Source organism: Nothobranchius furzeri, chromosome 11 (genome assembly GCF_043380555.1).
Source record: "Nothobranchius furzeri strain GRZ-AD chromosome 11, NfurGRZ-RIMD1, whole genome shotgun sequence".
In the NCBI taxonomy this organism is placed as follows: Eukaryota; Metazoa; Chordata; class Actinopteri; order Cyprinodontiformes; family Nothobranchiidae; genus Nothobranchius; species Nothobranchius furzeri.
In genome coordinates this window covers 32,630,685-32,654,004 of record NC_091751.1, presented here as the reverse complement: position 1 = coordinate 32,654,004, position 23,320 = coordinate 32,630,685, and positions in this window count along the sequence as shown.

Below are 23,320 nucleotides of genomic sequence, written 5' to 3'. Positions count from 1 at the left end.
ATTGTGAAGGATTGTCTGATTTTGAAGCGGCGCTGAGAAAGATCTGAAAATGAAGTGGCGTTTGTTTCGGGGACCACGACGGAACATAAGGTCAAAAAACTGTACGACAGTTTTGAACCATTTATTTTTGAGGGCTCTGTAACCCTGGGGGGGAGTAAGGTGGACGCTGTCCCAGTTAAAATTCTGAGGGACACTGGAGCGTCACAGACACTCATTTTGGATAATTTGCTTCCTTTTGATGATACCAGTTTTACTGATGTCTCAGCGCTATTAAGAGGTCTGACTTCGGAAGTGATCTCATGTCCGTTACATTCAGTAGATCTGAGAAGCGACCTTGTGTCGGGAAGATTCAAAATGGCAGTGTGCAAAACTCTGCCAATTTCAGGAGTCCATATTCTGTTGGGGAACGACATTGCAGGTGGCGCTGTTGTCCCTACACCGCAAGTGGTTGAAAAGCCTAAGAATTTACCTTGTGTGGTATCCCCCCCAGGTATTTCTCCTTCCTGTGTAGTTACAAGGTCCTGTACAAAAGGGGATGTTGAAGACTTGTTAAATATTTCTATGCTGTTTGGGGAACCAGAACCCAAACCAGTGTCACATGACGCGCCAACAGGTTTGGAACCTGAGAAAGGAGTATCATTTGGTTCAGTAAATGTGTTGGATCAAAGAAGAATTCCTCGCTCTACTTTAGTGGCTGAGCAGAAGGATGACAAAACTTTAGAAAAGTGTTTTGCTGCTGTGAAAAATTGGGCTGAGAAATCTTCTGGGTTTTATTTGGAGGATGATCTCTTAATGAGGCGTTGGAAAAATCCTTTAGAAAATAAGGCTCCATGGGGTGTTGAGCAACAGATTGTGGTACCTCAGTGTTTTAGGCACCAGATAATAGCCTTAGCACATGAGAGCAGATGGTCGGGTCATCTAGGCATCAGGAAAACTTACCTGGCGGTCCTAGATCATTTCTTTTGGCCTGGAATGAAGAAACAGATTGCGTGTTTCTGTAAAGGGTGTCATGTTTGTCAGATGGTAGGGAAACCTAACCAGCCCATTAAACCTATCCCCTTGTTTCCGATTCCTGTGATAGGAAATCCGTTTGACCATATCATTGTAGATTGTGTTGGTCCTTTGCCCCGCACAAAGACAGGAAAAAGGTATTTGTTGACAGTCATGTGCAGTGCTACTCGATTTCCTGAGGCGATACCGTTGTCTTCCATCACATCTAAGTCAGTTGTTAAAGCTTTATCCACCTTCTTCTCACTCTTTGGCTTACCCAGGGTGTTGCAAACAGACCAGGGTTCTAACTTTAAGTCAGAACTGTTCAAACAGGTTGCTAAAACATTGGGAATACAACATGTAACGTCTTCTCCTTACCACCCGGAGTCACAAGGAGCACTAGAGCGCTGGCACCAAACATTTAAGACCATGCTTAAAAAGTACTGTTATAGTACAGCTCGTCAGTGGGATGAGGGTGTACCATTTCTGTTATTTGCCGCTAGAGAAGCGTCACAAGAGTCTCTAGGTTACAGTCCTGCACAACTAGTGTTCGGTCACGCCCCTAGAGGGCCACTGCAGGCACTAAAGGAGAGTTTTTTGGAAACACAGAGTTCAAAGAAAATGAACGTGAATAAATATGTGAAAATGTTCAGAAGTCGTTTGCAGGCAGCGAATAAAGTGGCACGTGAACATTTGAGAGAGGCACAACCTAAAATGAAAATTACTTTCGACAAGAAAGCTAAACCACGCAAATTTCTCCCAGGAGACAAAGTGCTAATGTTAACTCCTACAGCAGGGGATTCGTTGACGGCACGTTTTCAGGGACCGTTTGAGGTCAGTCACAAGGTCAGTGAACACACGTATGCCATCAAAACACCGAACCGTAGGAGAGCGACTCAGGTTTGTCACGGTAATCTGTTAAAATCTTATGTTTCTCACACTACAGATGAAGAAATGCCCAGTGATGTCCCAGTATGCGCAGCTGGATTCATCACACAAACTGAAAAACAGGAAGATCTGCTGACAAATACCTTGAGTGCCGTGAGTCCTCGACTGAAAAATTCTGAGGCTTTGCTGAGGCTAGATGAGCAGCTATCACATTTACAGAGTGATCACAAGGATGACGTTTACGGTCTTATTAATGCTCATTTATGTTTGTTTTCAGATATCCCTACTGTTACTAACGTGTGCCAGCACGACGTCGTTTTGATCAGTGATAAGCCAATTAAACAACATCCATACAGAGCGAGTCCCGAAAAATGTGCTTTGATGAAGCAGGAGACAGACTATTTGCTACAAAATGGTCTAGCTGTACCCAGCTACGGTCCCTGGAGTCTCCGTGCTTGGTTGAGAAAAAACCTGATGGCTCACCACGATTTATAACAGATTTCAGAAAAGTGAATGCAATAACAGTTCCAGATTCATATCCATTACCACGCGTTGACGACTGCATTGACAGAGTTGGGATGTCTGATTTTATAACAAAAATTGACTTGTTGAAAGGTTACTGGCAAGTGCCCTTAACGGCTGCAGCGTCTGAAATTTCAGCTTTTGTCACCCCTGATGCCTTTCTTCAATACACAGTTATGCCATTTGGCATGAGAAATGCACCCGCGACGTTCCAAAGGCTGATAAATAAAGTTACTGCGGGCCTGACGAACTGTAGTGCCTATCTTGATGATATTGTTGTTCATACATCATCATGGAAAGAGCACATTTCCACCTTAACTGAGCTGTTTAAATGTTTGGCGGCTGCGCGGTTAACAGTAAATCTTGCAAAGTGTGAGTTTGTAAAGGCTACTGTGTCATATCTAGGCAAGCAGGTTGGACATGGCTGTGTCCGAATGCTGAAGGACAAAGTGAGAAGCATCTCAGATTTCCCAGTCCCTAAGACCAGAAGGGAGCTACGACGTTTCCTAGGAGTAGTGGGTTATTACCGTTGTTTTTGTCAGAACTTTGCTACAGTGGTACATCCTCTGACTAACCTATTGAGCCCAAAGGTGCCTTTTCGATGGAGTGAAGCTGCCCAGTCAGCATTTGCATTATGCAAACTTCTTCTGACCAGTGCTCCTGTTTTGAAGGCTCCTGATTTGGCTAAACCATTTGCTGTTGAAGTTGATGCGAGTCAGGTAGGTGCAGGTGCAGTTTTGCTCCAGAATGATGAGGATGGTGTGGTTGCGTATTTTTCTAAAAAGTTTACTTCTTGCCAGTCTCGGTATTCTACAATTGAGAAGGAAACTCTGGCACTGCTCATGGCCCTCCAACACTTTCACGTGTATGTAGGCGTCGGTGGTGAACCTTTAACGGTCTATACCGACCATAATCCATTGATTTTTCTGTCAAGGATGTTTAACCAGAACCAAAGGTTAATGCGTTGGGCTCTGCTGTTGCAAGAATATCATTTGGATATCAGACACAAGAGAGGTTCTGAAAATGTTATTGCAGACTGTCTGTCTCGCATATCTGCCTGTGAATGAAAGACGAGGGAAGGTGGATGTTACTGAAGTTTGTTGGATGACAACAAACTTGTGTGAGGGGGGGTGGTGTTACGTTCCCCGGTAGTTTGTGTGAAGTTTATGGTTGTGTTTTACTTTTCATGTCACACAACATGGATCCTCTGAACCTTTGGGGACAAGGACTCTTTGACTCTGCCAAGGACCAGCAGCCTTGTGTGAGAGGTCCCGGGTTCAAATCCCGGACGAGCCCCTATTTTATTACGTTCTCGAATCTAGTTAAGGGGAAAAATCAGGGAATGAAATGGGTTGTAAAATAATAATTTATCTTTCCTTGTGTTCAATTATAATTACAAGAATTTACAAACAAAACAAAAACCCAGCTGGGACCAGGAAGTTTTACACCCAAAACAAACACAATACTTGGCATTTCTTTACCCACAAATTATCTTTAACTGGTACCAACAAAACAACTAAGATCCTAAAGCTAATAACAAAAATACCACCAAGTTTAAAACAGATCCTCTCCACAGTTTGGACCAGAAAAGTGCAGAGATTTACTCTCATTTAAAACAGCACTTTCTCAAGATGTTAGCAGACTAAACCATTTAACAGAGAAAAAGGGAGCGTGGAGTGGAGTCAACCCATGGGTAGGAGTTGCTCCTCGTGTAATGGTTCCAACGATGTTTTATCCTCCTCATGTGGCAACCACAATCAGTCCCAATCCGCCTCAGCTGCAGCTTCTGCTCTGGAGCTGTCCGTTGATGTTATTTGGGGCAAAGTTCACACAAGGCTGCTGGTCCTTGGCAGAGTCAAAGAGTCCTTGTCCCCAAAGGCTCAGAGGATCCATGTTGTGTGACATGAAAAGTAAAACACAACCATAAACTTCACACAAACTACCAGGGAACGTAACAGTAAATATGGAAATATTTACCGATTTATTAATTAATTAGTATATCCGGAGATATCTATGGGGCACCATCCCCTTCTAACCTGGGGAAAATTGAATCCAAACTCTTATCAGTCTCGGCTAAACGTTTCGTGAATCCTAACGAGCTGCTGTTGAATTTTATATCACACAAACAAATCACCTTAGACAGAATCTTAATTGAATAACATTTATTAACTGAATTAATCTCTTCACTTCAGCTCCGTCTGAAGTGTTCAGCTAACAATATTAACAACATATTCTATCAAATGAATAACAGGTAATTAAACAATGAAATAATAATGTGAACACATTCTGAGGTGGTGTAATGAGATTGAAGGGGTTCTTTGTTCTGCTGACCACCAGATCGGCTCTGTGGAATGTGTAGGAGTGTAAGCTGTGTGTGTGTGTGACTTCTGCCCCCACACTGAGCCAATGTGTGGGAGGGGGTGTGGGTGAAACCCAGTGTGTGTAACATTTCTTCAAACTTCCCAAACAGTTAGTGGCTTAACTTTCTAAACCTTGAAACAGTGATGTGGCAAACTTTCATTCCACAGTAACTTACTCAAATGCTAATGATAGGTAATTTTAGATTTATCCCATATTACCTTAAAGGATGACACACCGAGAGAGAGAGATTATTTGTAATGTCCATGAATCGTCATGCGAGAGCTGGGCGCAGAATCCCCTCCAAGGAGCTAACCAGCCCCCCTCTGTTCCTGGGGAAAGCCCTCAGCTCACCAGCTCTGCATGCCCGCATTATCCACCAAATGTTAAGTAATTACAAGTGGGGTAATATTTAATCTCCATAACCCTGGAACCTGAAATAAACACTCTTGACAACATGGAAGACATTTTACCCTGAGTCCCCAAAATAAAGGAGAGTTAACGCAGGGAAAAACCTCCTCCGAGGCTTTTCCCCCCATCACTCCCAAATCTCCTCAGTCTCCCAGGGGCTTTATTCAACAAAGGATGGGGGGAGAAGGCAGGCCTTCTCAGGTTACAGTGGTACAGTTTTCAGTTGGAAACCCACAATCAACATCCTTGCTCAACCTTTCATGAACAGCAACACTTGGCAACAACAGAGATTCATTTTGTGTTAATAACACAAAATGGGCAACTTTTAGGCCTCAAAAAGGTACAATTATAAAAATTCCCAACAGCTAACTTCCTTCACAAGGCTCAAGAAAAACAACTCAATCAAAGGCAAATGAAAATATCTAACAGAATCGGTCAGCCTGGCCACAGCCGACAGACAACAACCCAGATATCAACAATAAAGAAACGGAGCTTACTTCAATTGTCCGATGGCATATTTTGGTACGAAAGAGAAAAACACGATGTTACTTTGAAGCAATGCGCGGTCTATTGCTTGTTCGGACTAAGAGAAGTCGGAAGGTAAAGAAAAAAAATAAAAACTTGCAGGAGCAAAACTTCTCTGAGCGAAGCAAAGGCGTCCCTTGAAGTTCGCTGATCAGATGTGATTTTATGCTGCTCCTCCGCAGTTCGGCGTGGTCCACTTCGGCAGCCAGGCCTCGCACGCTGTCCGGTGGGCAACGAGTGTCTCTTCACACCAGCTGAAGCTGGACAAAAGAAGATCTTTCCTCTCTGCTCCTCAGCCCATAAACACACTCATGCGGGCGGGACCCTAGGAGTTCAGAGGTCATCACGCTGCTTCTGGGTGCAAAGACCCATGGGAAATGAAGTCTCTCTTGGCGCTGGAACTTATCATCTGCTTTTTCAGAGCGCAGATGGCACAGTTTTTGGAGAAAATGCTACATAGCAATTTTCTCATGAGGGTAGACCCTCAACACCATCAATCCTGCTCAATGGTCAACTTTCCTCGTGGGGTCACCCATAAAGATAGTGGGAGGGTTAAGCAAAAAGAGATAAGGCTTTTGCATCTGGTGAGACCATGACAGTTTATTTATGTCTGCGTTGAAGAACAATGCGTGAGGAAAAAGTTTGATTTGTGCGTCTGGATCCTCCAGCTGGCACAACCTTGACCCAGCAGTTCCAGAATGCATGAAAGGTTGTCAATTTGGTGGTGGAAATTGACCCTTTTTATTCATTACAAAAGCCTCTGATGTTCCCGTTTTTGTATTTTTTAGGCTTGGCACATATAAACTATGGCTTTTGGTCATGACACTTTCTTTGTAAATATAATTTTGTGGCATCCTAAACTGATCCTGTCTTCTGCTGGTCATTTTTGGGAGTAGCAGACAGAAAGTGTGGAACTCTATTTTCAGCATAACAGCACACGAAAAACATCTGAGACATGCCTTGTATTTTTATACAAAAAAAAAAAACAACCTTGCATTTAACAGGTGTTTGTTACATTTGACCCTTTGGTGTTTTACTCACACCCTATAGTTTTATTCTGAGTGCTGAAAATGGTTCGTAACAAATGTTTGTGGTTTTCACTTTAATAAATATGTCTTTTTTTTTCCCCACTCGTTTTAGATTTTTTTTTGTTTACTTTCAGGTTCAGTGTGCTAATACAGTATGACAAAATTAAGAAAGTTTAAGTCCCATCAGTTGTCACACACACTGATATGTGTGCAAACTTTGTTCTCCGCATTTGACCCATCCCCTGGAGGAGCGGTGAGCTGCAGACACAGCTGCGCTCGGGAACCATTTGGTGGTTTAACCCCCCAATCCACCCCTTAATGCTGAGTGTCAAGCAGGGAGGCATTGGGTCCCATTTTTTTCAAAGTCTTTGATATGAATCGACCAGGAATACACCCTAATCTCCCAGTCTCAGAGTGGACACTCTACCACTAGGCCACTGAGCTGGTTTTGATGACTCTACATTCACATAGGTGAGGTTGTGCTGAAAAGAATGATACTGAACAAGGCATAAACAATGAAATATAGAGTGAAAAATAATGGTGAACACTAGAACTTGTCAAATGTCTATTTAACACCAATGTAATACTCAATATGTGTTCAATACTTACCAAAGGTCACCGATCATCTGCTGCAATGCCCCCCAGACTCTGGAACTCTCTCCCCCTGAGCCTGAGATCAGTGGACTCAGTGGTCTCCTTTAAAAAGCAGCTGAAAACTCACTTTTATGCTTATGTGTATTTATTTGGCAGACGCTTTCATCCAAAGCAACTTACAATTTATAACCTATAGGGCATGTTGTGATCAAACTTTTTCAAACTGGCGTTTGCATGACCATCACCCTTTCCTCATTCTGCTCTTATTCCACCTTTCCGGTATCCACTGATTTCCCTCTTTCTTGTTCATTTTCTCTCTTCCTTTCCTTACATTTCTGAATTACATATTTTTTGTCATTTTAAACATATTTTTAAATAATTTTTTAAAATCTTTTTTTATATTTAATTTTTATATTTGTGAAGCACCTCGTGATTTTATCTTGAGAGGTGCTTAATAAAAGATTGTTTTATTTCTTACCACTGCAATACCTGATTAACATATGTAGTATGTCTGTGTCCCTTACAGTACGCTGCAGAGTTCTGGAACCTGAGTTTTTCCTTTTTTATTTGTGATTTTTAGTGGTCAAAGTTACATTAATAGCCTATGTGTACTATCATACATGTACCTTTGAATGATTCTCTTAAGTGTTGGTGCTGCTTTAACAAGTATAGGATGGTAAATGTTGTGCTTTTAAGCTTAATATATTACCTTTACCTAATGACAAGTAGGCTGTGATACTTTATACAAATATAGAATATCAACCTGCTTGGTCTTTAGATGTTTAATCAGAAGATTCTACGATTCTTTTTCTTTTTCAGTGATCAAACACACACTTTGTCTCAATTCAGACAGAGTCAGGTTTATAAAAGATAAGAAATTTATTTTCTAAACAAATAAAAACATGACAAGTTAACCAAGGCTACTATGATGGATGAATCTAAGTGGATGGGATGTGATGTATGGTGACTATGTGTGAATGTTTATCAGTACCTTCGTATCTAGAAGAACTGAGTTCTGGGTGTAAAAAGGAGAATTTGGTTTGCGTTAAGCTATGAAGTTGGTTCTTCTCAAAAAGGCATCAGATGCAATCTGTGTGTCAACTTCACCCTTTCTTTGGAGACCCTCTTCGTGGATCGGATGATCTTCGTGGTTTTTAGGTGAAAACTGACCATTGCTGGACGTTACACAAGCAAATTTCCAGACTTAAGTCTATTATCTTCTTTAAATTGACAACACTTTTACAAACAAAGGTCCTCTGACCAAACATACAGGAAGCCTGGGTGTTCGGACTTCCCTTGTGTTCTACAAAACACAACAAAGCTTCAAGGGTATGAAACAAACAGAGCTCACTCTAGCTCCTCACTAACTCTTAAAAGCCAAAGAAACCAAAGTGATGCAATTGGAGGAGACGGCACTGATTTGACACCCCCCACCCCCTTTGCTGCTGGCATCGCTGCCATTTTTTATACTCAAGTGGTAATCACAACGATCAGGTACAGCTGTTTCTGCTGAAGGGAGGAAGAGGAGGGGCAAAAGCCCATATTGGGTGTACCTCTGTCCTGTTGAAGGACTCTGGACAGCAGACGAAGGCACCAAGTCAAATCCACAGCTCCTGCTCCCAGGGCAAAGACATAGTAGTTGTAACAATTTTGCTAATGGAAGCTAATCACTCATTGATTGAGGTGCTCATTAGTAATTTAACTACCATTTTGTCCTGAACAAACCCTTGTATGAAGCTGTCAAGCACACATTGATGGGAGATTGTGTGTTTTGTTTTACCAGATCTCTACCAATAAAAGTGTGCTGAAGAGCAATCCAGTGCCGTGGTCTGGTTTCAGGTAGCCTGGCCTGTCAGACTCGTCCTCTGTTTAATTCTGCACGGAGAAAGAGTCTGGTAACTCACAGGCAAAAAGGCACTTGAGGGGCGGGACTAGGCTGCTCAAAAATAACCAATCAGAAAAAAGACGGAAATTCCAACTGTGCCACGTGTGTCTTGAGCTGGGGTGAGTACTCCTCTCATTTCTCACCATCTCTGAGTGTTTTGTTCCAGGAGAGGGAGCGACAGCTGTTCCTCATTCAGCTCATCAGTGGGCCTGCTTATAAGGAGGATGGTGGACGTGACTCGACGCCGGAAGATTACTACTGACTGGTAGTCCCTAGCCTTCGATTTAACTTGTCTCTAGTTCTTGATTTCTTGTGCACTGTGTTACTCTCGATTAACTTTGGATTTGTTTTGGATCACTCACCTCAGGTTGGCTTCACCTCAGGACTTTACCCAACTCTGTATGGATCACTCCCCGGCTCGCTTCCTGGTTCACCATCCACCCGCTTGACCGACCCGCTCTCCACTGCGCCTAGCTCCCTCTCCAACCCCTTACCGGCTCGGATATATTCCCTCTCACCATCTCAACCGCTCTCTGTACATCACCTGGATTATTACCCCGGCTCACCCCTCCCTAGCGCTCCTGCTCTTCCCGAACCGTAAATCCCTCCGTCAGTTTCCCTCTATTGGACTACAACTCCCAGTACTCACCTCTAGACGCTGCTTCCCGTTTCCTTACCCGCTGGACTTCCAGTGTGCCTTTAGTTCCTCATTTTAATAAAATATTTATTTTTTCCTTCAAATTGAGTCCGTCTCCTGATTCTGCATGCCTTGGGTTAGACATTTGCCCCAGAACATGACAACGTGACGCTGTCGTTTTTTAGTTGTAGTCAAAAGACCGTCTGGCAACGGTACTAACATCTTTTATTTTAGAAGAAAGGCTTTTAGCACTTCTACTTGTTGTTTTAAAGACATTCAAGTCATTTAAAACAAGGAAAGAGCCGCAGTGAACTCCGCTTCAGTCGCCATGTTTATGACAATTGTCTCTGCAGTTTAGTAGGCTTTTATTAGGCTTATATAAAGCATGATGAGGAGGATAAATGTCCACCAGGCAGTTCAGATAGTACGGCTGTTTTTTGAACTGGAAGCAGAGGAAGTGGACGGAGACTCACAGCCGGAGTCTGAGGCAAATAGCGAGGATGTTGATGATGTGGCAGATCCACCCTTCCTCATAGAAGAGTTGGGTCATGATGAGGTAGAGGATGAAGGCAGAGTTGCAGCTCCTCGGAGATCCAACGAGAGGAGTGGGTGGCGCCGCGCAGCTGTCAGATCGCGGCGTGAGACAGAGCCACTCCCCTCTCCAAAATCCATGTATGTTTTTGCCAAATTAATAAAATAAGTATAAATTCAGATAGTCCAGGTTGACCTGAAAATAATGATACCCCATAAGGCAATATTGATTGTTTTTATTAGAAAATACAAAAGAAAAACCAAAATGAGTCAAAAACGGTGATTTACACTCTGGATATCTGTTATTTGCTATATTTAGTCATATTTTTTATAAATGTACAGTCTAGATTACCATTCTAAATTATAAAAAACATTCATCATAAATGTTTGTTGGTTTCACAGTAAAATAAACAACTTTTTTCCAATTCAGATTTTATGTTTTTAAGTGATTTAAGGTCTAATATGCAACCTCTTTATGTCCAAATATAAAAAATAAGTATAGATTCATAAAGTCCAGGTTGTGCTGAAAAGATTGATACCACATAAGGCAGTGGTTATGGTTTTTATTTTGGAAATACAAAGGAAAACTCTAAATTAGTCAAAAACGGCAAATTACACCCTGGTCCCCAGAGGGTTAAAGTAGTTAATATAATATCTATTTTCAGGAAGGTTAAATGTCAGAGAATAACCACATCTGAAGAGTAATTAAAGTTGAAGCCTAGGCTAAAAGCACTTTTAATTGATTACCCTGGATTCACTCTGAAATAGGTTAAATACTAAAATGAGTTCCATTAGTCTCCCAAGTTAACTATTTTTGTTCTCTTGCCCTTCTCTTATTATCCAACTGAGATGGTTGTGATTATATTTCCTTACTGTACTTTCCTTACCTTTGTATCTCGCTTCTCCACTTGGCTCCACTTCCTCTTTTTCTCAGCTGCTTAATATAACCCATGGATTTCATGCCCAGCCTCTTGTATAATGAGCTAATGATGATACGGTTAGTGTAATGTATCAGTACAGTCTGCAGAACACGGCCCTGAAGCTTGTACCATAACTAAAGGGTCACGGATCCTTACATGCTACCATGGTAACAGTTCACGTGTTTATTGGCTTTTATCCAGTTCCTGTTTTGTCAAAGTCCCTCTGAACACACTGGCCTAACTAACAAGCAAGTCCAACAATCCAATAAAAGCCAATACAGCAAGTGGTAACTGACTCCACAGGCTTCAGTGCCCAATTGGCCACTGGCAGGACTTTGGGAAGAATTTCTCTCAGGTGTTTTTTTTTTTTTTCAAACTTGGCACTGTTACTACAGTGAAATTCCCATTCATCATATTAACCAGAGCTGAGTGTCCATTTATCAAGCCGCGACTGCCCGTGCTTTACGGTGTCAGGTTGAACCATGGGGATTTACTTTCTAATGACTGTTATAAAACCTTGTTATGAGACAAATTAGACACCAAAAGAGAGAAAAAACAAGAGCCAGTAGGCACTTTCTCCAACTTTGGAGACCTTTCATAATATTTAAACAGGCTTGCTGAAAATCAACATACTGCTTTTTCTTTTTGATTACAATCCACTTAGACACATGCAGGTCAAAAGTAAAAGTTCACAAATCGAGTTACAACAATTTTTACACTTGTTTTACTCAAAGACTCCTTTGAAATGGCATTCATTAATATTTGGTGATTAATTATTTTATAACCATAAAATATACAGATTTACTATTGTATTGATATATTGTGTTTTCTTTCTGCATTCATAACTACGTTTTTTTTTTTGGGGGGGGGGGGGGGTTGTGTAGAAAGTAATTTTATGATTTATTAGGTACAAGCAGCTGAAATAAGCTTATTTTCTTTTGTCTGGTGACCAGGAACATCAGTCTCGATTCCCTTGAATCTCCATGTTGCTGTTCCTAGATTAAACCACGTACTCTGTCCAACCCAGCATGAGTCAATCAGGGCTTGGGTCATACACACACACCCGCTTGTCTGTTTCAGCCTGACCGAAAGCTGACACCCAAACTCCTCAGTACCTGCAGCGAGCCCTGTGGTGGCCATTAATGAGAAAGGGTGTTCAGCTACCTGCGCCCGGTCGAAGTGACTCAGACAGCCCTCTGCAGGTCTCCTCCAGCCCCTTCCAGTACATAAGAGACCCTGTTCCCATATTAACCTGGATTTTGTTACAGGACTTCCCCCTGCCTACACCATCCTCCACATTACTGGCCGGTTCTCCAAGGCCATACATCTGGTGGCCCTCTTCTGCTTTCCCACAGCCAGACGGCAGAAATCATACTCGAGAAGGTGGTGCGGCTTCTTGGATTCCCCCTGGATGTGGTGTCTGACCGAGGCCACTTTCTGTCGCCTGGTAGAGGCCACCTCCAACCTCTGCTCCTATCCTCAGAGCATGCCAGTCAACAGCTTGGTCCCTACGCTGCCTTGCATCTTCACAGCCCAACACTTGGCCCAAATTCCTCCTGTGGGCAGAGATGTCCCACAATCTCGAGGACCAGGATGTCGCCATCTGAGAACTTTTACGGATACCAGCCCAAACTCTTCAGTAACTAGGAGCGAGAGGTGGAGCTCCTGTCACGAACACCACTTCTCAGCACACCACTGCTCCCTTGAGTAGCCCCTATTTTATGGCCCCCAGCTTGTCTAGGAGATGATGGTATTGAGGGCATAAAGAAAGATATGTGAAATACCGGACAAACCAAGATTTATTCTCTTAGAGGAGTTTATTAACTAAAAATCACTGCTTTATGCAGGCAAAGACAAAATTAATACAAAACCAAAAGGACGTCCACACTGGGGAATCACTAATAATACTAAACACAAAGATCATCCAATACTGGGAAAATAACATCAATAAACACAAAATGCCGGTACTAATCTGGGAAAACTAAAGGAATGAGCTAAACACAAAAAGCTCCACCAGAAGGGTGAGCTGAACTCTGTAACGAGTATTAAGAAACACAAAAGCTCCACTAAAAGGGTGAGCTGAACTCTTTAACGAGTATTCTAATAAAACGAGCTCTGGCTACTAGGAAGTAGTTTACTATACCACACAGGTAATCAAAACGAAGACTCTATGGTCTGGGTTTACTAGGAGGGAAAAAGAGGAACACTCGCTTTAACACAAGGCCTCTGCTAAGCTTCCCTCCTCGAATGACAGAGGGAGCTGCCTTTTATAGGAAGCTCCCTGATTGAATGATTAGCGACACCTGGCTCAGCTGGAGCCAGGAGAACAGGAGGAGTGCTGAGGCCATCTTGTGGCCACAAAACAGACAGCGTCTGTAACACCCTCCCCCTCAAAACAACAACAAAAAATCATTTATGTTGATGCCACTAAAACAAGAGCGCTCCCACTAACTAACTAGATAAAAACAACTAACTAACTAACTAAAATCCCTGGATCTCGGAAGGCGGGCTGATTAAACACTTAAAATCACGCTGCGCTGATCCTCAGCGCTGCGGAGTGTTCCCGAGATGATAGCTTTCGCTACCAACACTAGCCTTAAAGGAGATCCTTACAGCTAATCAAAACAAAATTTCTACTAGGGAGCCTCAATCTGTGTGGCATCGGGATAGCGCGTCAGCTATCATGTTGTCCACTCCCTTCTTGTGACGGACTTCGATGTTGAACTCCTGGAGGAGGAGAGCCCATCTCATAAGCGTTGATTCAACTCAAAGACGCGGTGGAGGAAGGTCAGTGGGTTGTGATCTGAAAAAAACAACTGTATTGAAAGGACTGCGTATATACACGTGAAAATGTTGTAGGGACCAAATTAAAGCCAAGGTTTCCTTTTGCGTTGCGTTGGGGATGAACTTCCTAGAGAAGTAGCAGACGGGGTGATCAGGTCCGTTAGCATCCTCTTGTGGAAGAACAGCTCCTGCTCCGGCGTCAGAGGCATCAACCTTGATTTTGAACGGCCGGTACAGATCAGGAGCAGCCAGGATCGGTGCACAACACAAGATTCCTAAGAAAAAGTAAAACCTGGTGACAGACTGGGGTTCAAAAAAAAGGAAGATTAGTGACAGGATTAGAGTTACCAGCAGCGAGTGTAAAATAAGGCCGGAGAGTTTGTCCGGTTTCTGAGCTGTGACCAAAGCATCATGACGTATAGGGAGGTTCACAGAAACCTGGGGCTTCATCTCAGCAGTGGTATCTGCAATGGAGTTGTCGTCTGACAGGAAAGGATGTAACAAGAATCACGGAGGGTTATCTCCGGATCCCTCTTAGCTTGCGCTCTAGTCAGCACACAAGCAGGCAGAGGGCCTCACTATCATGGACTTCGGGTTCTAAAATGAGTTCAGGCAGAGGTACAACCAAGCCTCCAGCAGCATCGTTCCCTAAAATTAAATCAACTCCCTGTGTAGGGAGTTCGTCCAACACGCCAACCAGAAAATCACCCGAGACTACGGGGCAGGACAGTTTAATGTGGTGCATTTCGGCCGAGATAGCTCCCATCTCAATACCTTGTAGCATCACCGAATAGCCGGCTTGGCTATTTTCAGAAAATGGTAACAAGCTTCTTTTTATTAAAGTTAGGGAAGCTCCTGTATCTCTCAAGATAACAACTTTTGTGTTGGCTTCAGAACCCGGAAGGGAGACAAAACCCTCTGAAAGGAATGGCTTAAAGCAGAGATTTGGCTTTTCAGCGTTAGTTTTGTCACAGAAAGCTATTTCCGTTCTGTCCTTATTTGGAGAACTTCCGGTTCTACGGTTCTTCTGTTTCAAAGAATAACAATCACGGTTGACGTGGCCACGTTTATGGCAGTAAAAACACTCTGGTTTTTCAGAATTTGAGTTTGGAGTTAGTCTTACACTGGGTCTGAATGCACGGTTCGCGTCAGTACGAATCTCTCTGACCCGGTGAGTGAGGGAGAACTCATCGGCGAGGAGAGCAGCCTCAGAGAAAGTATTCACTTTCTGCTCATTTAAATAGAGAACCAGTTTTTCAGGAAGATGTCGCTTGAACTCTTCTATCAGAATGAGCTCCTTTAGATCAGCCAATGAGGAAATATGAGAAGCAGAACACCATTTCTCAAACAACACAGACTTTAAATGGGCATACTCAACATAGGACTGATTTACCAGTGGTTTTTCGAATCTGAAGCGTTGTCTGTAAGCTTCAGGAACTAGTTCATAAGCCGTGAGCACTGCTGACTTTACCTTGTGGTAATCTGCACCATCTGTTGGAGACAGAGCGGATACCACCTGAAGGGCCTTACCTGTTAACCTGCAAGTCAAGAGGAGAGGCCAGACCTCGCGAGGCCACTGCAGCGTCGCAGCGATCCGCTCAAAGGCAATGAAGTAGCCATCCACTTCTGTCTCCCGGAACTGGGGCAACAGCGTGATATATTTACTGACATCAAAGGGTGTCGTTCGCAACTGCGAACTGGCGGTCGTCACTGGATCTGGGCGAACTCTCGTATGGGAGGCAGTCGAGTCATCAGGGTCCTGGGAGGAAGTCCAAGCCGCGTCAGGAACGGGCTTCTTATTTCGCAGCTCGATCTCGAGCATTTTAAGCTGAGTTTCGGCATCCAGTCTCTTTAAGTCCAACTCATGGCGTAACCGCCGTTCGAGAGCGCGTTCATCAGCCTCAATGCGCAGGCGAGCGAGCCGGAGTTTCAGGCGAGCTCCACTGAGTGGAGAAGTCGAAGGACTCTGATCTGGTGTCGGTGAGCCAGAAGAGGATTCTTCTGGTGTGACCTTTTTCTCTGGAGTCACCGGAGGCGATGAAGGGCGTGAGCCGGTTTCGGAAGGAGGCGGAAGGATCTCGTGAGCCTCCAAATAGTCCACAGCGAACTTCCGTAGAGCGTCTTTCGGGAGCGATTTCGGGACAACCAGATTGAAGTGGGCAGCTACTTCCTGCAGGTCGGCTTTTCTGCAACGCTCCAGCAGCCGGCGCGAGGGAGCCTCCACAAAAGCCCGCAAGTCAAAGGTTGCCATGGTGACGTCCGCTCCACCTCCAAGAGAGGAAACAAGGTTAGCCCAGAAAACACAAAATAGATGTTAAACCGGGAATAAATGTACAAAAAATGAAAAAAAAAATCCCGGACGAGCCCCCACTCTTTTACGGCCCCCAGCTCGTCTAGGACATGATGGTATTGAGGGCGTAAAGAAAGATATGTGAAATACTGGACAAACCAAGATTTACTCTCTTAGAGGAGTTTATTAACTAAAAATCACTGCTTTATGCAGGCAAAGACAAAATTAATACAAAACCAAAAGGACGTCCACACTGGGGAATCACTAATAATACTAAACACAAAGATCATCCAATACTGGGAAAATAACATCAATAAACACAAAACGCCGGTACTAATCTGGGAAAACTAAAGGAATGAGCTAAACACAAAAAGCTTCACCAGAAGGGTGAGCTGAACTCTGTAACGAGTATTAAGAAACACAAAAGCTCCACCAAAAGGGTGAGCTGAACTCTTTAACGAGTATTCTAATAAAACGAGCTCTGGCTACTAGGAAGTAGTTTACTATACCACACAGGTAATCAAAACGAAGACTCTATGGTCTGGGTTTACTAGGAGGGAAAAAGAGGAACACTCGCTTTAACACAAGGCCTCTGCTAAGCTTCCCTCCTCGAATGACAGAGGGAGCTGCCTTTTATAGGAAGCTCCCTGATTGAATGATTAGTGACACCTGGCTCAGCTGGAGCCAGGAGAACAGGAGGAGCGCTGAGGCCATCTTGTGGCCACAAAACAGACAGCGTCTGTAACACCCTAGAACTACACTTAACAGCTTGACTATCTCAGGTGCTTCCGTTTCACGCCATCATCCCGAGCCTTTATGGAGGTGTCTCCCCACAGCTCTCCATTTAGTCATCATACTTCCTGAACCTTGTACCAATTCCAGGCTCACAAGCCAACCTATCTTTAATCAACAAACTTAAGCTGTTTCTACGAGTAAGTCAACTCCTTTTTCCTTTCTGGAACCGCTGCTCGGTGTCAATTCCATTTGAGCTCCATGTCGCTGTTCCTAGATTAACCTGCGTGCGCTGTCCAACAACGCGTCTGTCAATTTGTGCTCGGGTCATACAAACATGCTACAGCCAAACTCCCGCTTGTCTGATTCAGCCTGACCAAACCTGATCTAATGTTGTGACTTCTTACAACTAATTTTATTTGATTCATTTTCCCCATATAGGTTGGCAGAACATACCAAAGATTTTTGTTCTTGTGTGTTTTTGTACAACAGATGAACAAAGAACAGTACACATGGTTACACTTGTTAATTTTGTCTTTATGGACAGTCATTTGTTGAAATATCAAAATCAAAATCTCTGCGTTTGTCTGAAGTGAAGCAAGTCATTTACTTTGCTATATCATGTGCCAAAAAGGAGATAAAACAATACAATAGTCTGATACAACATGGACATTAGCTGTGAAGGGCCATACCTGCTGTTTTAAAGTACCTTTCTTGAAATCACGAGTCAGCATTTTTTGTATAGATAATAAAAATATCCTCTGCTGGATTTCATTGTATTTAATTTAACTTTACTAAACAGGTCATTTCAAACCATTATCTAAATCTGTGTTTTCAGACAAAGGCATTCTGTTTGAAATGGGCCACAACAAAGTCACCCGACTGATTAGGATCAGATTATCACACTTTCACGTTAGGCAGATTACCCTCAGCAAACATACCATCTCTTTATCAAATATCTTAGTGTGTTTGATAAAAGATCCTAAGGGTTATTTTATGTTCCTGATTCATGTGTTTGTCACAGGCTTTGGGATAAACTGACTGAAGTTGAGATTAATCTGATTCTTTTCATGTTTACTTTATGGGGGAAAAGGGATTATCTGTTCACAACCAGCTGTGTAATACACATGTAATATGAACACGCATCCCACTATTGCGACTGGCTTTTGTTTGGGAATGGTGTCAGAGCCAAATGGTTAAAGGATGACTATGGAACATGAACACCGTAGCGACACCTGGTGGACTTAAGTTGTAGTCTACAGCAACAAAAGAAGATTTCAAGCTGGTAGAATCAGGATAGCTGGAGATACAGGAATTAACCAGCCAGCAACATATTCAGTGACAAATGGTACAAGGTAAGGGCTAATTTTTACTGATAAATGAGTTTATAACAGTATTTCATGTTAGAACATCTTCTAAGCTCAGAATCAGCCGATGGACATGTCGAGTGGAACATTTAGCCTCGCTGTGCAAAGCATGTGAGTGGACCTTTTATAGCAATAGTGCCCCCTACTGGCTAGTAAATTTAGACATAAACCGGGAGTCTGATATCATTTAAACATAAACTGAGTGTCGTGTTATTTGATTATTTTTTTTATTAAAATATAGCTTTTAAAGGAAATACTGTACCTTTATTTTGTACACCTCTAAAAGCCCTGTGAAGTTATTATTTTAAATCAATAGCTTTTAAACTGTTCTATATTCAACCTTTAATTCATTGCTAAAGTACTTTATGTTTAATTATTTTCTAACGTCTGACCTTTTATCCTGGATAGTGTATGCATTGAATCTCTGCAGAAGCACTTTCAACCAAATGACTAATACATAACTCAAGTCTGAGCTTTATGTAAGACGGCACAAATTTGACCAAAATGTGATGAATACAACCCCTTACATCCGACAAGGTACTGCTTTGATGAATTAACTTATCGGGTGCAAATGTCTCCTATTTTGTCACAGTGAAAGATGAAATTCTGGACCAGTGTGGCAGGCCGGCTGAGTGTATCTGCAGTAATCTTTTTCCATCCACTTCCCAGTTAGGATGAAATGCAAGTGATGACTCAGTATCCACTTTGGCTTGATAGTAACCCACATAGTGAGGGTTAAGAAAAGGTTTAAGGGGACTGAAAATGATTCAAGTGCTTTGATTGTGCAATTGTAATATTTTTTGGTCAAAAATTGAACAATGTCTAGCTTTCACCAACAGGAATAGTAGAAATCTAAACATTTTGTATCTTTACATGTAGACAAGCTATGGAGTTTATTTTTAACTATTATAGTTTTTCCATTCATCCCCTTTTCCATTGTTATAAACTATCGCTGTAATCACACAGCCAAGTTAAATCAACAGTTAAATTTCACTATTGATTAGAAAACAGAATTGAATATAGGTGAGGGGAAAAACAATCAAATGATAAAGAATAGTAAATGTGAATAAATAAATTAATAAATATATATATATAAATATATATTCCCTGCCTCACCTGGAACCTTTTGGAAGTCCGCCGGAGGTGGTAATTGAAGCCAGTGTTGCCAACTCAGCGACTTTGTCGCTGTTCCTAACAACTTTTTGACCCCCCTCAACGACCTTTTTTCCAAAAAGCGCCTAGTGACAAACCTAGCGACATTTCTTCAGGACCCGTTGCTACTTTCTGTAGAATTTTCTTGTAGATATTCCCCACAGATTAGCAACAAAGAAACCATTTGCACTCTGAACCGTTCTTCCGGTAGTACGGAAAGAGAACGATAATCTGCACATGTGCATGAGGACTGACCAATCATAAACCGTTTTCGGCCGGTCTGATTCGCCGACACGGTACATTTGCAGAGGCTGAGTCCACCGATTTACGTCTGCTGCTGCTGCAGGCTCACGCTTCTACTAGAGACGGCACAGGTGTCAACCTGCGATCTCTGATTCTGCATCCGTCAGTCACTTTGGCTTTTCCTGCATTTGGCAAATAAAGTCATCGGGAGTCTCAACTACCGTCCCGTTTACACACGCAGCTCTGTGGCTGATCTGAATTTCCTTCAGTGACACAGGGATGGTTATACCATGAGACACCCGCTTCCTTTTGCTCGGTGCGCCGTTATTATCACGATGGAGAGAATACACAGAGGTGTAAAAAAACAGCTTTTTAGGAAAATGTCTGTGAGAATGAGGAGAGCAGGAGGTCTGAGTTATATCCTACAACAGAACTGTTTGGATCACCACAAACAGTCTGTCTTAATGCCACTTTATTGATACTTTTGGAATTTATTGTACATATCAAAGCAATTTGGGCCATTTTAATCATACTAATTAATAACTTTAACACATAAATTAGTTATTTTCCTCCCTTTTAGTCCTATCTATCTATCTATCTATCTATCTATCTATCTATCTATCTATCTATCTATCTATCTATCTATCTATCTATCTATCTATCTATCTATCTATCTATCTATCTATCTATCTATCTATCTATCTATCTATCTATCTATCTATCTCTTTTAGATGCTATGGGGAAAATGAATGCCAAAGTGGCGTGATGACGCCATCAATATGTAAATTAGCATGTGACGTCATCTGGCAACATCTAGCGACTTTTGGGGGGAACTTCAGCTCCTTTCAGTCAAAAACAGTTGGCAACACTGATTGAAGCTTCTTCTGACAGGAGACCCTGTCAGACGTTTCCAGCAGAGCCTCACAATACGTGTAGGCCTGCCAGGTCTGACCGGCTCCTCCTCCACCATCAGAGCCAACTCACCACCAGGTAGTCGTTAGTTTACTGGTCCACCCTTCACTTCACCTGAAGCGACAACAAAGTCGATCATCGAACTGCAGCCTAAGGTAACCATGGTGCCAGGACACCTTTTGACACCTTATTATGTTTTAACATGGTGTTCATTATGGACAATCCATGACAAGAACAGAAGTCTACACTCGGATTAAGAGTCATTCCTCCCAACCACACTCCTCCAGGTCTCACTTTCATTGCCCACATGAGCATTAAAGTCCCTCAGCAGAATGAGGGAAACGTAGGTAGGAGCACTCTCATAAGCACAAACGAGAATCAAACACAACACAAAGTCCCCCCCCCCCCAAAAAAAAAAACAATCTATCATGAGTCTTTGTCCTCTGGAGTAAAGTTGAGTAATAACCTTTATCCTATCTTTCTTATTTCCAAAGATAATAACTTCAGCCTTGTCTTTGTTTAACTGAAGGAAGTTTGATTGCATCCAGACATTAACTTGATCCACTTGGTGATAGAGCTAGGTATATATGGGTGTCATCTGCATGAATATGAAAGGTGATGTTTTTTTTTTGTTTGTTTGTTTTGTATGACTTGACCCAAGGGGATCATGTAGAGATTGAAGAACAAGGATTCAAGAATTGAGCCTTGGGGGACCCCACATGTAATGGTTGACTTGTGATCACCAATAGACATAACAACATAAGCCCTGTCTTTGAGATATGATTGGAACCAACTATGGCCTGTGTCCAGTTTATGAGTCTATCAATAATAGTTTTAGGTTATTTACTTATTTAGTTATGTTATCGCATAAATAGTCTTCACTTTACAAAGAGTCTCAAAATAGGCTTAATTAGCTATTAGCTATTCACTTAATGAATAATGCATAAATGGATTAATAAGAACTTTGTTCATGGTTTGTTAAGTATGAATAAGCCGTAAATAAACAGCTTTTACATGAAACTAGTTGTCAGGTTTCATGGCTGAGCTGAAGCGTAGCGGAGATGGAATGTGGCGTTACTGTGTGACCCAGACGCGGAGTGGCTAGAGTTGGGTTGAACAGAGCACGCAGCTTTACTCCGGAAACTGCGACAGCACTCGGAGAGAGAGCCGAGACTGAGTAGCAGTTCCGGAGGATAAGGTAGCTGGCTTACTAATAGTAAACAGCTTGGATAAGTCTTTGGGTTAGGTTTGAAGGCTGGTAAGCCTGAGAACACGATACAAATTCTGGTAGAAACGATGACTGAGTAATGAATGAAATGCCGGCACTTCCTTTTATAATGTCGGCGTGATGACGTCAGCAGCCACGTTGGTGGCAGGAATGATGGGAAGTGGTGGCGAGAATGCTGGGAAATGGAGTCAGCGGGAGGAGTTCGTGACACTAGTCATTACAAGTTAAGCATTAATTAATGTGTTAGTCAGTTGCTTAAAAGTACTTTGTTAATGGTTTGTTACATATGAATAAGAAATGAGTAAACAGCTTTTACAAAGGACTAATCATTACAAACAAAGCATTAATTAATTGTTTATTAAGTAAGAGTCATTGTTAATTAATTAATTGTTAGTAGTTACTTACATGTTTGTTCATGTGTAGTTAAGGCTAAATAAGATGTAGTTATTATAAAGTGTTACCGATTTATCTCAAAACTTTCTTCTTCCATGTCTAACATACTATTGAAAGACAACAATAAATGATTCTGAATTTGAAGGGGCTCTAAATTCTTGATACATCTTCAATAAATTAATGACAAACATCATTTGTCCCTTTCCCCCCTTATAAACCCCAAAGTGAGGTAATTGTATTCCTTCTATTCTTGTCTAAGGACGCAAAATGTGTAGGCTATTCTCTCCTGAGATGTGTGTGCTCAGTCTGTAGAGTAAAGAGGAATGAGAAACCCTTGCCTAGAGCCACAGATATCTGTATCTCTTTCTCTACCCCACGCATTTTCCTCTCTAATAAGACATGTTAGGTTCTGAACATACAACAGTTGCTGCCCCAACAATTATCATGACATCAAAACCCCAATTAGTTTGTGTGTGTGTATGTGTACATGCATGTGTGTGTGTGCTGAACAGCAGGGTATTCTTTAAGCATGGATAAAAACAGCAGTACAAACCACCTCACCATGCTGTGCTTTAGCTTTGAGCACACAGAGTAAATGATCTCCCTCAAAAGTTTAACTTCTTTTTAAAGCCGCAATCCAGCCAACCTATAAATAAACCACCACATGAAAAAAATATATGAGAGCTGGTTTTCTACTCATGGTAGGTGATAAATGTTAGAAAAAGTTTTTTTTTTAACAGTAAATCAGGGGTTTGTTTTCAGTTCAGTTTTCATTCTTGTGATGACATCTATTGACACATTTCTAAACTAATCTGTTTTGAATACATGCATCCGGCAACATTTAAAGCAACCCTGTGGCTTGGTAAATCATGAAATGGCACAAATAAAAAATCAATACATCTGTGTTAAATGACATAGATTCAGAATTTG